The sequence below is a fragment of the Ammodytes marinus genome, assembly GCF_949987685.1.
Source record: "Ammodytes marinus genome assembly, chromosome: 1".
Taxonomy (NCBI): domain Eukaryota; kingdom Metazoa; phylum Chordata; class Actinopteri; order Uranoscopiformes; family Ammodytidae; genus Ammodytes; species Ammodytes marinus.
This window is the reverse complement of record NC_137230.1, coordinates 14,645,865-14,662,227: the sequence shown is the minus strand read 5'-3', so window position 1 is coordinate 14,662,227 and position 16,363 is coordinate 14,645,865.

Below are 16,363 nucleotides of genomic sequence, written 5' to 3'. Positions count from 1 at the left end.
TATACCACAAATGGTAAGGTCTTGGAATGGAGAGCACTTCCCCAGAAGGAAAAGCAGCATGGTCTGCTCAAGGTTGAGTTTCAAGTTGTGTTCGGACATTCAAGAAGAGATGTCCTTCAAACAAGCATGGATCTGTGGTGTTACCTCTCTTTCAAACTGGGGAAAAGAGATAATTTGTTTGGTTTCATCAGCATAGCTGTGGAAGGAGCCAGGTGAGCAAATAACAGAGCCTGACAAGTTAGGGTTCAGGGAGAAGGGGAGGGGACCCAAGACAGGACCTTGAGGGACCCCAGTAGTGAGTGGACTATGTTGCGAGCCAGATCCTCTCCAAGTTATCTGATAGGTGCGGTCTTTGAGTTAATATACTGTATACTGTACTGCACACCCAGGTTCAATATAAAGCCTCCTAGGGGAAACAGCCAGTTGAAAAGGAAGTGTTAATAAGAATTGCGAGAAAAGGAAGATGGTTGGGAGCAATAAGGAATGGGGTCAAGGGGGCAGGTGGTTGGGCGGACTGATGGAAAGGTAATTTCAGAAGGTATTTTGGAGAAGGATGAGTGTATGTCATCTATCTTTAACAAAGTGGCTTGGTAAAAGGGAGAAAGGATACGGGGGAAAAGTTGGTCCTTGTGGTAAAAGGAGATGGAGACAAGTTTTTTGTGGTTAGAGAAGGAGGATTTTATTTTGGTCTGATAGAAAGAGCTTTTGGCTGAAGAAATAGAGGGAGTGTCACAGTGTTTTGATTTACGGTTTTCTCTTTTCTACGGCCCGTATAGTTGCTCGCGTAGCACTCAGTGAGTGAGACAACATTGGAGCTGGGGAGGACTTGCGAACCTGCCTTGAAGTAAGAGGACAGAGAGAGAAGGACAGAGTAGAGAGGAGATTGTCTGTGGCAGAGTTAGGATGCATGAGTGAGAAAGAGTCTGATGAAGATTAATTTGATCTTTTTTCATATTAAACTGACCTACTGTAATTGACCTAAACACTTTATAGGATAACAGATTAAACCTGCAAATAATACCAATTAATTAATTGGACCTTCATTTAATCAAATCTTTTATCTGAAAAATATACTATGTGTTCAGTCTCAAAACTGTCATAAAGACTGTAAAAATGGGGATGTAGTAGTGAGTGAAGCATATCGACAAACTCTCCTTTCTTTTTTAGAGAGCTTGATAGACATTATTTTGAAAGTGTGAGTCTGTTAGACAGAAAGGAATTGGTTCGGTTTGTTGGAGTTCATATTTTAATTGCATTTAGAGTCTCACTAATTTAATATTCCTGTGTATTCTTGGGTCCATTGCTGTCTGTATTTATGTAGAGTATTGGTTTGTTATATTTAAATACTATTATCATTTACATTTTAAGATTAAGGTGAACTTGAGTTGGTTTTACTGTATCTGTGTATAATCTTTTGTATTTTTGTTTATAATTGCAGAAACCAAGCTCACACATTCCAACTCAACAGAACCTGGACTCCCTATCGTTATTTCTCTCACCTGACATAAAACAAATAGTGATCTGACCCGACAACTTTAAAGGTGGAGTCAACAATTTTGGAGAATGCTTGTTGTCAAAATATTTTTTTGTCATAATCAGTTAATATCTACCTGTCAATACTGTTAGTGTGCCGAAAGAAATCCAGAGTTAATACACAGCCTGTACTCTGTAAACAGGCATGTTGTTTGGTACAGTGGGCCCCATTTTGCTACATACCCTTTGTCTTCATACCAATTTACACAGCCTATGCTGTGTATTTACACCAGATTGTTTGTGGCTGTGCACAACTAGTGGATTGTGAGGAGATATTCACTGATTTTGACAACAAGCGATCTCCAGAATCACTGACTACACCTTTAAGTGATTGCTACCATGCCTCTGGATCCACATATCTACCTCTCTTTTCTATCCCACTTTGACTGAATTTTTTTTCTGAACATAATGCTTTTATTTTGAAACCCAATGCACTGAGACTCCCTTGCAGTTCTGTATTCTCTCTCTCTCTCTCTCTCTCTCTCTCTCTCTCTCTCTCTCTCTCTCTCTCTCTCTCTCTCTCTCTCTCTCTCTCTCTCTCTCTCTCTCTCTCTCTCTCTCTCTCTCTCTCTCTCGGGGCCCCAGAGGAAAGCTCTGGAGCCATTGGTTGATTCCCGCCATCATGTGCCAGTCTAGACACTTTGGCGGCTGGGAGCCGCACTGATTGTTGCGCAAACACGGTTTCAAGTTTCTTAACTCTTAAAGACGCAACATCCTGCTCTGTTCTGCTCGGCTCATACTGGAAATACGGTGATCACATTGAAAATCACATTGATCCCGGTTGTATAGTCTCCTGATTACAGAAAGCCTACATGAATAAATACATTTTAAAAATGCCTTTACAGGTAACAAAATAATATATCCTCCCAAAAACTAAAACATATGAATAAAATTGTTATTGAAATTCTATTACACTATACATTTTTATTAATATTCAAATGCATTTATACATTCAACTGGATCTCAAATATTTTCAAAACCTTCATGCTTTTTGTTTGTATATTTCTATTTACTTTGATAAAGTATTGACCGGAGTTGTAAAGTATGCCTGCATTGTAAAGGACTTTTTTTTCTTTTTGTCCCTCACTGCATATTTTAGTAGCTTAGCTTCTTTGCAGAAGAAACACTTTTTACATTAACACATTAGTATTTGTGTTTCTGTATAAACATTACAATATTTATTAGAAGTAAATACATTACAGTTTTTCTCATTCGCTTTGGTGCTTTTCTCACATCACTATTAACATTTGCACAGCAGTTAGTGCATTTCTCAAAACAATTAGTGCAAACTGCAAAACCTAGTGGATAACCTGCAAAAGTACATCACTTGCTTAAAATGGATATTCTATTCCTCAAAAGCAAGTATTCATGTCAATGAAACTGCCAGTGTCATCAAAATGAGAAGTCTTGACACCATCGTTTATTAACAAGATAGTCAAATGGCTTTGTCATGTTTTCATTATGACAGTTTATTCTCTCAGTCTTTTCCAATGCAAAAAAAAAGGTCAGAACTCGGTGACGCTACCTGAAAATGCTCAAGACAGCTTACTTACTACTTGTACAGCCATTTGAAAACTGCAGTAAAGTTACACATTGCTGTAGTTAGGGGAGTATGTGAGTACAAGACACTGAATACGTATGTTTCACATTTTTACTGTATATGCTCTTTGCAATTCTACAGCATTGTGCAAAAGAAATATACACTTCAGTCACTTATTTAGAACAAACATAAAAAACACCCTTTTGGTAGAGCTGTGCACAAATGTGAACAATATAACAGGACATATTGTAACTGAACATATATAGGTAAATCATTCTGGCACATCCAGACGTTCCTGTCTGTCTGGCCACATATAATACTTCACACACCTCCTCATGAGTGAAAGCTGAAGTCCACCTGAGAGCAATTGTTCAATTTAGGAGACATTTCCAGGAAAAAATTATGAAGAAAGGTATAAAATTTGCTTGACAGAATTTGATAACTAGTTCAACAATTTTGTATTAATGACTCAAGCAATGAAATGAAGACTATTAGTTTTAATGGGAACAACTATTCAGCATCCATAAGTATAGTTCATTTTGACTGACATGACATAAGCAAATGACAATGTTATAAAACAGCAGAGAATTGTATGAAAGCAACTGATACATGTCCAAAAGCATTTGCAATTTGTTCAGAGGAAGGAGAAATTGCTACTATGATGTGCTCAAATGACTAAATGTTGCGGAGGTTGAACTAATAGTTATGAGAATTTTCATTCTGATCTGAGAAAAGCACCAAAGCAACTGAGAAAAACTGTAATAAGACATCTTCAATGTTATTGCTCAATGCTCATCACAATCATTTCTTTGATTTTATTTCTATACACAATCTACCCCAAATACATCTTTACATTTATACAAGTAAATATGTTGTGCAGTGACTTTGACACTAAATGTACATTCATAAATTACAGTAGCATTAATTCATGTTATTACACTTTTACAAAGGATTAGAACCTTTTACAGACATAGTTAAGTCAAAAACCCTAATTGCCAAAATAGTCAGTGCACATAGTTAAGTGGCAGACAGAGCTGACCATCAGTTGCAAAGTAGTGAAGGGTAGATGGGGGGTTTAACATGGGGTTAGTTAGGGTATCCCCAGTGGCATCATGCCAGTCCTCCAACTGCCTGCTCTCTTTGCCCACGTGACCCCCTGTACCACTGCTCAAGGATTGGCATTTTAATAACTCTGCAAGCATTGGTTCAAGTGGATGTAACAGCCGCAGGATTAGCATAGTCTTCCTGGCAAGTGAGCATTCACACCTCATATCAGGAGAGTTACCCCTACCCAGTTATGTCCGCTGCTGCACTAGGGCCAGTGTGCCCCCCAGCAATACTGTAGCATGTGAGGGACGACAGGGCGGGCTGAAGACATGGGAATCAAGTTACAATGACAGGAGGAGAGTCAAGGAAGAGAAGTTAAGTGTGTGTGTGTATGTGTGTGTGTGTGTGTGTGTGTGTGTGTGTGTGTGTGTGTGTGTATGTGTGTGTGTGTGTGTGTGTGTGTGTGTGTGTGTGTGTGTGTGTGTGTGTGTGTGTGTGTGTGTGTGTGTGTGTGTGTGTGTGTGTGTGTGTGTGTGTGTGTGTGTGTGTGTGTGGCTGCGGAGGGGTTTACTAGGCACCTGTTCGAAATGTGTTCCCCTGTGTAACTCAATCAGATGCAGAGAGGGACGTGTTTTGGAAGACTTTCAGTGGTCACATAAACACCACTGGGACTCACTGCCGCGGGAAACGTGATTTATGGGTCTTTAAAACAACATGTATAGTTTTTCAAATAGATCACACATACTCATGAGAAGTTGAGGAGCACTGACCATCATCCAACATCAGCCAATGACGCCATACACTGTAGTTTTCCCTATATTATTGTTTTCTGTAACTCATTTTTTAAAAGAAAAAGTCAGTTGAAGGTTGTTATGTCAGTTGAGTCAAACACATAATCAAGTGGGTGTAGCATACATTCCAATAAGTCAAAGCTCACTGTAACAGCAAGTTGTCAAAGTGAAAACCCATCAGGTTTATTTCCATGTCAGGTTTGGCAGGTGTGGCTATAAGACTGGCTGCACTCTGTGATACTGCTATTAATACCAGCAACAACCAATAACTAAAATTGTAGATTTACAGGAAAAATTTAACAAACCTCGGGATCTGCAATTTGTAATATTGCCATGAAGCATATACTGTGTATGTTATAAATTCAATCCCACTGAGATGCTATGTACAAAAATAACCAAAAAAATAGAAAATAAAGAAGAAGAAGAAGAAGAAGAAGAAGAAGAAGAAGAAGAAGAAGAAGAAGAAGAAGAAGAAGAAGAAGAAGAAGAAAACATGTCAAAAAGCCCCAACCCAAAGTCCAATCAGTTGGCATTAACCTGAGGAATATCCCCTCAATATCACATCCCACTTATCCAGTACACATTCATGGACAAATACAGTTACCATCATGTGCAATATGATAACTGTGTACATGAGTGGCTCAAATACGTATGTTGGCAGTATTCCCACATACAGTAGTGCAATGCAACAATGATGTACTGTACAATTATTATGTATACAAAGCTAAATAGGCATAGAAAACCTCATTTATCATATAGTTTGTCTGTACTTTTAAATTTAAATTGTATACGGTATATTTAGATACAGTTATTCTTTATTCTTCAATGTCAATAAAGTTATTTTAAATTAGCTGAATCTTGAATCAATAGCCGGGGGAACTGTTGAGTCTGCATAACTAAGATTCAAAGAGAACATACTGGCTAGTTGACCTGAGAAAAACTGCGTATTGGACTTGCCAAAAAATAAAGCAACAGTTTGTGCAGCCACACCATCATTGAATTACATCTTCACTCATTATTACTGGACTGTTGCATTGATTCCCCAGTAACAGAAGATAAAAAGAGAAAGATGAACAGGAGCAGGATTAAGGTGAGAAAGACATATGAAATGACCTGCATCTTGCTTACATGGCTGGCACAAATTCACAAATATTCTGATAAAACTTAAAAGTAGTATTTGCCAGCCATGTTCATCTATGTTTTATTGGGACTATTTTCTCTTTGCGCTCCCACACAGTCACCAACATAGAAGATGTAAAGTTAAACCCGTTAAAGGACCTCAATCTGGAAAGTTTGTATCGGAACTGCATTCTACTGAAGGAATAGTCCCTATAAAAACTGTTGACAAACATCGGTCTGTGGAGTAACACTATTTCTGTTAAGATGTGTTTTTAAATGTAATTTTATATTCTGTTCACCTCATTTGTGTTTGCTAGGGGGCAGTCATTTCCATAAAAGGAAAAAACAGCACATATAAAAACCACAACTGTCTGCATGGATAAATACCAACCAGTAAAGAAAATATGTATTTTTTTTTGTATAATTTGGGTGGAACTGACCCTTTAACCGGATCTTTGTCAGCCCAGAATGTGTTATTGACGCCATGGTAAATTGTCCTGGCTGCATGTGTGGCGGTGATAAGGTGTGTGTGTGTGTGTGTGTGTGTGTGTGTGTGTGTGTGTGTGTGTGTGTGTGTGTGTGTGTGTGTGTGTGTGTGTGTTTGTGTTTGTGTGTTGTGCGAGTGTGGGAAGAGGGGGTGGTGGTGTATGAAAGTTGGTGGGAGAGTAGACAGGGTGTCCGGCACCAAACCACCTCCCAAAATAAACGCCGTCCCTGCGTCTCAGTGTCTGTCCAGTGGCAGACCAGCGGGCTCCCACAGCTCCAGCTTCAGCAGCAGAGAGGAGTCTGGGGCCCGGCGGCCTGTCACAGGAACAACATGTCATCAGCCTCATTGCTCCCCTAATGGCTCTCTCATAGACCAGAGACATGGCAGACAGTGGGTAGCCCCACCAAGGCGGCAGTTTTACTCAGCACACACGCACACACGCACACACACACACACACATATACGTACATAAACAATAATTCACGCACAAACACTCCTGCTGCCCACTCCCAACCACTTACAGTCCAGCACTGGAGAGACGAGGAGGCCCCCTTATAAAAACATGCAGGGGTGCGGGAAATTTCTAGCCAGACCTCTGGACTACCGCCAGGCTGCCCTCTTAATCTAAGGGTCCATATGAATCTCCGCACAGGAACAATGTTGGAAAGCCATATCAGCCTGCTACAATATTTTTTTTAAGCTTGTCCTAACTTAAAGGAACAGTTTGAACGTTTTGGGAGATACACTCATGTGCTATTTGGCAAAGAGGTGACAATATCACCCATATGTGTGTGTTTTTGTTTTTTCAAATATGAAGCTATAGCCAGCCGTCAGTTAGCTGAGTTTAGCACAAAGACTTACTGGAAGTGAAAAAAGAGTTAGACATGTCCAATGGTAAAAAAATAAATAAGTGAAAAATTATAAAACACAAACGAGATAAAATGTCTTAATAAGTTAGCTTCAGAAGAGGAGCGTATCAATGTTCCTGCAGACTCAAAAGGATAATATTAAGGGGGAAAAATAGTCCACACATGTCTGGATTGAAATGTTTGTTGGTAGTAAGTGGGTAGCCTGTAGCAGTGGCGTTACCAGGACATTTTGACTGGGGTGGCCAAGGTGAGACACAGACCTATGCCTCGTATCCACCGAGTAGAGCGGGTCGGGTCGTAGAGGCTCAGAGCGGGACAGCTCACTTTTATGAATCTGGGTGTTGTTTCCACCGCCGACCCTTACTGGTGGGGTTTAGGCTGGACTGCGATAGCCGCCGCCAGAATGTGGGTCAAAGTATTGGGCTGTGGAACAACTGTGGTCAAGCCAGCGGTCTCTCGTTTTTGCACAGAGACAGCTTGGTGCAAGCCAACAGAGACAGTGAGCGAACAGCGCTGGCCGCGGCAGCTACAGGCTAACTGGTGACATCAAAGCAGCGGGACACAGTGTAGCCTTCATAGGTCCGTGAGTGTATTTGGCCTGTAGAGATTAATCAATCGGGTAAATTTAAATTTAACACATCATGAATGTCAGCTATCAAGCCTAGTCAGTGCTGTTTACTTTACAACTGTGTATTCCTCAAAACCAAATCGGAAATTGATAAAACATCCCATGGTGCCATATAAATCTGGGAACATTAAGCCCCGGGAACATGGATGACCCCCTTTAGAAGTCCTCGTAGGCTTTTCTTGCTGCCATTGTTTTCATGATACCTCCTATGTAGCAAATATATGCTTTTTGAGTGTGGTTTAAATCTTCTCATTTAATTCTCAGAAAATGGTTTAAAGGTGGTGTCAGCGATTCTGGAGAAGGCTTGTTATCAAAATCATTTTTTGTCAAGGAAGAGCTAACCAGAATCTCTGACTCCATCTTGAATGTTAAGTCACAGCTAGCAACCGCTTAGTCTAGCATAAAGACTGGAAACAGAGAGAAACAAATAGCCTGACTCTGTCCAAAGCCAAAACTACATTTCTGTTTACCAGCCCCGCTAAAGCTTAGACCTACTTATTAACAAGTTATATTTGTCTTCGTTTACTCATGTAAAAAATAACATGGGCAAATTAATCACGGGACAGAATGAGGCTGGCTATTTAAATGTTACCAATATATTGCAAAGCTAGGCTAACCAACAGCTCTCTATAGCTTTATATTCAGCCTGCAGAAATGAAAGTGGCACCAATCCTCTCATCTAACTCTCGACAGGAACCTCACACCTTATAGGAGTTGAAATAAGTCAAGAAGCAGCCTGAACTGCCTTCCTTGCTCACAGTCCACTGCTCGGGACACACACACACACACACACACACACACACATACACACACACACACACACACACACACACACACACACACACACACACACACACACACACACATCCCTGTCTGCTGGACTCCTGGCTCCAGAGAGGGCGTAATCAAGCCTCCCTCTCTGCCCTCTCACTCACAGTTCAGATGTAATGTGCCACCATCACTTTGAAATTGCACTCAGCTACCCTTTCAATGAATTTCCATGCAGTTTTTTTTCTTTTATTTTTTTCTCTTTTTACAAAGGCCACATATTTATTTTCTTTCTCTCTCTTTGCAGCTCCGACCCTCACGCTAGGCGAGCCGCCGCTGGCTACACTAGTTAGCTCATCAATCACTCTTCTCCTTTCCCTTTGCCGTCCTACTCCGTTCTGAGAAACAGAGTCACTAATTAATGGAAAGCACTTTATGACAGAACACAAGGGTTTCCTGGAAATTAACCATTAATCTAGACGTCCATTATAAGTCTATAATAGCATGAGGTGGGTGGGGATGGATAGGTCCGAATTGGTGGTGGAAAGGGTGATGGCGCTAACACAACGCTCTTAAAAAGAGCTGCATAAAAAAGTGTGTTAACCCTCATTCATGTTAATGCAGACATTAGCCAAGTTAACAACTGCATGCAGGCTGAAGGACGCAGCACCACCAGCCGAATGTTCGAAGAAAAATTCCTGAATAGCAGACTCACACGTTGAATATAATTGATACTTTAGTAATTAGATAGTCCCACTCTAAAACAGAATACCATAATAATCACACCCTTTCGTACCACATACCCATTGGAACATCAGGACAATTATTGGATGCTTCATATTTTCCCAATGCCTGCCTAACAGAGTTGCTGGAGATTGTTCAGCAGAAATGACTTCCGATTTGAGATCCTTTTACACTAGAAGGACGTTAAAGGTTTTAGGACACGCTGCTGCAAGAAAACACATTTTGCTTTCAGGGCGCAACATTGCATTCCAGAATAATGTTTGATATCAGCTTGACAAACAGCTATTTTGACAGTGTAAGAGATCAGGATTCCAGATCTGTTGTAAATCTTTCATTCAAGTAAAAACAGAAAATGTGTGTGCAGCCAGAAGTACGCTCAGTAGAACTTGTGCTGATCCAGATGTTTTCCAGATATCTGTTCCTGCTTTCAGTTTATTTTAGGTAAACAGACAAACGACCTACCTGCCATCCAGTGATTATATCATCTTGTCTCATCTGAAACAGCACGCTAAGCTTAGTTATGCTGCACCACGTTATAACAAACCACATCCACTAGTGGAGTTACATTTTCAGCCAATCCATATTGTAGCTGCTTGGACATCTACCAAAAGTAGCCTATACACCAAAACGTTGTCCTGGGATCCTGCTCAAACTGGGTCAGATGTTGGTGAAGGCCAAGGTTGTAGGACATGATGTTTGTGCATTTGTTTACTTTCACAGTATTGTATTTTGTTTAGACTTCCATCGGGGGATGGGGGGGGGGGGGGTCGTATCTAAGAAGACGAGGAAGGAAATGTGATGGAAACAAAGGAAGAGGAAGCGAACCCAGTGTGATGGAGCCTGTCCCTCACTGATCCTGGTTCAGCCGGAGACATGCGGACAGTGGCGCCACGGCTGCGACTAATGGCTGGTGGTCATTCACATAAGGGCCTTTTCTTATTTATTTATGTCAATTGAAAGCACAAACAACCAGACAAAATAATGAATGAAGGGAGAATTGATGTGGCCTGTTTAAGTTGTTATCTCAACTTCAAAGCAGCCGCTGATACTTATGGAGGTGCCTGTGGGGAAGGAAAAAATGTAAGCCTTCCCTTAAAACAGCTAGTTTAAAAACTCAGTGATCAAAATAAAATAAATAAATCACTACCAATAATCATATTAATAAATACGGACAAAATATGTGTTATATAACCATACAATTCTGAATAAAGTTTATTTCAGGAACTCTGATTAATACAATGAAATGTTTGTACAAATGTTGTTTATATTTTACTTTGTGTTCACAGATGGACACTCAGAGTGTCTTTTTTGTCTATACTTAGATTCAACTTAAATGAAATGTGCTGTAGGATGAGGCAGCTCTTTTGAATGAGAATGAATGAATGATGTAGTGTCACATGACTTAATGTGGGATATCATTTAAACATGGTGTGTGCAAGTCACTACAAACTCTGAGTGTGTAAGGATGTAACACATTCCTGCGTGCACCATAAATTATTTATAATTGATTTTAGCCCCGGAAGGTTCATCTTGCTAGTCCTGATTTATTAGTTTGTCCTTGAATCACCTTAAAAAATATATATATACAGTATATATCAAGAAATGAAGCACCTAATGATGTTTCCATAAATCAAGAATAACGTGAGGCGAACTTTCTCAGTCTCTGACAGTGAAGTATTTAATCATTCGATGGCAGCTGCACAGGGTTGCCGTAGCCATCAAATTTAAATTTACAAAACACAGCCTTTATGCCGTTGAGTTCATAACCTTCCCAGTGAGGCTTTGGCAGACAAGTGAGTGAATGAGTAAGTAACTTAATATAGAGGAACTAACACGGCTGAACTGAGAATGATGAGTAAAATAAACTTTGAGATCCCCAGGATGTTTTGTTCATGATGTACTGATGCCTGACCTCTGGAGCGATTTCAATTTAGTATCAGGTCTGCTGGCACTGCCTTTGTTTTTAAGGTGCTATCATAAATCCCATTTTTTAGGGGAAACTTTTGTGATTATTTGACAGCAGAGAGGAAACATTGGGGGCGGAGAGAGAGTAGGGTCTGACATGTATCAAAGACGTCCAGTACATTGATTACACTGTGAAAACATGATGAAAAGGTACAGATTTAGCAATGGACTACTATTCCAGACATAACTCTTTCACATCAAAAAACCCAATCGCCTGCATTACCCACAGTGCCACTTAACTGCAGACATGATGCCTCAAGCCACTTGCCTGCTGCAGAGATGGGGAGCGGGTTACAAACCTCACTTCTTTATAACCTTTTAGAACTCTTAGTCTTCATCCCCAACCAACGCTGACTGAGCCACAAATGACTATATTAGTTATCTTTGTTTATTTTTTGTTAAACTATATATGCAGCAATTGCTCTCCAACACCTGTGAAAGGACTTTAATGTGCAAACTTGGTGGGGTTTCCCTTTAAAAATACTGGGTCAGGTTTAGGTTACAGTGGGTCATTGTATTTTGGGATGCAAAGAAATGAGAAAGTGACATTACTTCAATTACATGATATGACTATATTATAGAACGTTTACAGGGAAGTGTTGTTGTGCAGACACCCAAATGATCTTTAAATATCGTCCAATAATTAAAACTCTTATGGTAACACCAAACAACAAGGGTATATTAATTAACTGTTAGTTAATGCTTAGTATATGCTATAAACGGATTGTTAAGGCAAAGTATATTCTTATTCAGCATAACTATCAATGCTTGTTGTTAACTATGCTTAGTTAACTAATGATTATTAAGCATTTAATGAGAATAGCGGTTAGGCCTATCAATGTTTATTAAGCAGTAACCAAGCATTAAATAACAACAATTAAATGATGTACCCTTGCGTTAAGGTTACCAGTATTACATACACCATAAAAATCTGAAGTGCAGCACCAAATGCTATAGATAAATATGCTAATGGCAGTGGCACATTAACAGACACAATGTTATGGGTCCACATTTTATATTGATTTGCGATATATGGCTTAAGTCTGCTGTTGGTGACAAACAGCAGCAGATGACGGGCTGGCAGGGGACAGAGCGAGATGTTACAGAGGTGACAATCTCTGGAGGAGGGTGGAGTATTTGCCACTAAGTCCGATGCTCACACACACACACACACACACACACACACACACACACACACACACACACACACACACACACACACAAACAGCAGGAGTCAAATGCAAAATGAATTCTAGACAGCTTCCTTTTTAGGCTGTGGTAGGAGTTGTGATGGGATGGTGCCGAAAATAGTGAAGCTTGTTTGTTATTTGAAAGAGAAAAACATGTGGATCATAAATCAAAGTTCACATAAAATACAAATTAAATTATTGAAATATTAATTCAAATAACTACCTGAGTCTGGTATAGGAACACCAGCCGATCCTTTACTACGACCCCGAAACTGTGAGAGGTGTTTTGGGTCAGTTTAGTTTGAGCCAAAACAAGGGCCAAGCAGAGCAGAGATTATAAACTTGAAGCGGACTACACCCACAGCTCCACCAAACACACTCAGGGAGATCCCATTCTGTTGACACAGCAGAGGCTAAATGTTCAAGGGGAGCACACTCTGCATCACATATAATTGCTTGTGATTCTCTCTCACTCAACTTCAAAGACAGTGAGGGCTGTAGTTCAAGGGTCAAAGGCTCGACTGTAACCCAAATGCCCCCCAATTTCCTGTTTTGTCTGGCACCGCAAGTGTAAAGGGATCTAAAATGTGAAGGCCATGTTCTGTTGGAGCCAATGAGACAAAAGGCCACCACTTCAAATGGGTCCTCTCCTGCTTTCCATCTCAGGTTGAAAGGATGTTGTCAAATGGTAAGCATTTAATTTGCTCTCGCAGTTAAAGTGGGTTCAAACGGTTGGGTCTTTTCAGGTTATAGCATGCGAAGCTACACACAAAGCCTGGAAAATGGAATGCAGCCCAAACTCCCTTATTTTATCTTGTCACGATGAACCCTTTTTAACAGCCACGGTAAACAAAGAACCTCTCTCTCCCAGTCCTTTATTTTCCCTCTAGACAGGGGGCCAATCCTAATAGTCTTTTTTGCATAGGAAATTTCCTTTCCTATCGAGATGACCCGGAAGTACTCGGCGGATAGGTGATTTGAATTCTCAAAATGCTTAGGTAAGGCATAGGAAAGGAGCCTCGATTCATCCTTTTACCCTCCTTTAGCATAGGTTACTCCGGACTAACCTATCCCATAATCCTTTACGGCGGCAAGATTTAAAGCAACAGGCCACGGCCGGAGTTTACTGACTCTACACGAATACGAACGAGAGGTAAAACAGAAGAGAGGAGAGGAGAAGAGAGGAAGATTTAACTCGGGTAAAACAAAATACCCCATCTCCCCCATAAAGATAATAAAGAACTCATAAAAGACCAACATCATAATAGTTATTTTCGTAGCACATAATTTACACCATAAGAAAATAAAATACCAACTTCACATTTAATGAAGTTACTGGGGGCAGTTCATTTCAACATCAACATAAGTGTAGCCTCTTTTTATTCCACATGTGAATTGGAATTCAAGTGGCCTTAAATATTCCCCTTGGCCAAGTCCGATCTAAGTTATTCTCACTCTGTTGGCGACAACCTGATTAAAATCAATATGAAAAGAACGCATGGATCAAACGAGCGCTTGTTGTAGTCCATTTTCGGAGAATAGTGTAGTTTCACGCTAGTGACTCACGTCAGCAATACTCGCCATCGCGCAATGACGTCGGTTAGGAAAAGTGGAGTCGAATTCATTTGAAACAGTGCTGTCTTTTCCTATGTTCGATAGGAAGCACCTTTCATCTCTCCTTAACCCTGATGACGTTTAGGGGTTAAGGTATAGGAAAGGAGGCTTATAGGTTAGGAGATTGGACTATTCGGATTGGCCCAGGGACTCTCACATGCAGCACATTATTTAAAGCTATAGTGTGTAACTTTTGTTGCCCCCACAAGGAATTCTGATTCATTACAAAAGCACTGTTGGTGCATCTACATGAGGTATCCTCAGGTAATTTGTTCCCCCTTCTGCTGAGCTCCTGCGCCAGTGTTGGGGGGGAGGGGGCAATAGCTTGAATGTAAACAACATTAATTTATTATGAAAAAGTTACACACTATAGCTTTAAGGAGATACTTTGCACCTCAAAGTAAGAGCACCAACAATTTAGAGATTTTAAGCAAAGGGAAAGTCAGCACTAAAAAGGGTTTAGAGCAAAAACAAATCATGTGTTAATTTTTCAAAGAGAATTCGCCATTGCTGCACATCTCCCTGCAGACAACAAAAAGTACATATGTCAGCTTGGAGGGGGTGGGGTTCCGTGCTAGTGAGTGGACCCCAGTGCTAAATTACACTGCGACATGGTCCCTCTCAAAGCCCACATCTGGGATTGGCCCTGACAACTGGATGCAGTGCTACTCTAATTTTGGTTACTTTGTTTATAACCCTATAATAGAGACAGCATAGGACCACAGGGCTGGAATGAAGGAGGGCAGGACACAGGCAAAGTAAAAGCAGTCATTTTGAGAAAATGCTTGTGGGGATTTTGAAAATCTTAGGGAAATGTTTAAAGTTAGGTCAAAACAGCCGTTTGAATTCCTGTATATATTAAATTAAGTCAAGCTTTTGTCTTGTTGTTTTGTTTTCCCGTTAACAGGACTCACACAATCGCATGGTTCTCTCTTCAAACCAGGTGCAGGTTATAGCTTGTTGAGGCAGGTAAGCATGGATGTAACAATAATGAGAAATCTGTTATTATTTGGGGAGAAGATCTGGGCTTCTCCAGCCCACTCACTCTCTTTGAACGTGATCATAATCACCTAATACACTTTTTTAACACTGGATTAATAGGCCAGGCAAAGTAACGCATTTTGGGGCCAAAAATAGAATTAAGTCTAAAATAATTTTTTGCAGCTTAGATAATTTCTATGAGGTGTCCAGAACAACATACTAAAAGTCCTAAGAAATCCTAGTTGAGGAAATATGTTAAATTCTCATCAATCCGAGATGTGTACCAATAAGGCGAGACAACAATACACCCATATAGGGCTATTTTTTTCCTTTACTCCTATCATAATAGAACTTTACACAATGAAGGTATCCATGAAAAGTAAACATTTTTGTATTACAAGTTTCTTTTAAAATTAATTTTAATATGCAAATGAGCTATACACTATAATTGAAAATAGGCTACCCAAAATACACCCAAATAGGCTTCCTTTTTTCCTTTACTCCTATCACAATGAAACCTTACACAGTGAAAGTGTACATTCTATCTTGAAAAAAATCTATTTTAAATATGCAAATGAGCTCAACACTAGGCCTAATTGACTTATGGCCAAGAAGCAATAAAGTCACAAGGAGAAAAAATAATAAACAATGTTTTCCCACTTAGGACAAGGCTCAACTCATCAGATGGAAACAGAAACGTTAGCAATAGCTGTGAACCAAGTGGTTGACATTCCTTCAATATTTGGGGATTAAACTGTCATATTAACTCTGATTTTATGTCGGATGTTCCTTTATGTTGTTATGTTGTTTTTGATTGTGTGAGCATGTTATTCAAGAAAACGTTTTGAGTGAATGGACAAAACATTTAAAACTATAACGAAAAACTATACTTTCTCCGTCTGCCTGAAGCTACCTTATGTTTCACATATTCAGGGTAACTTCAAAATAATTATGAATTCGAATATTGAGCAGAAATCAAAACAAATCCTTTTAAAATATTTATATCAGGTGCTGATTTTTGTGGACTCATAGTTCAAATTAAATTGTGTCCAGTGTAACAGACTCTGGTTTTAGACACATTCAATTG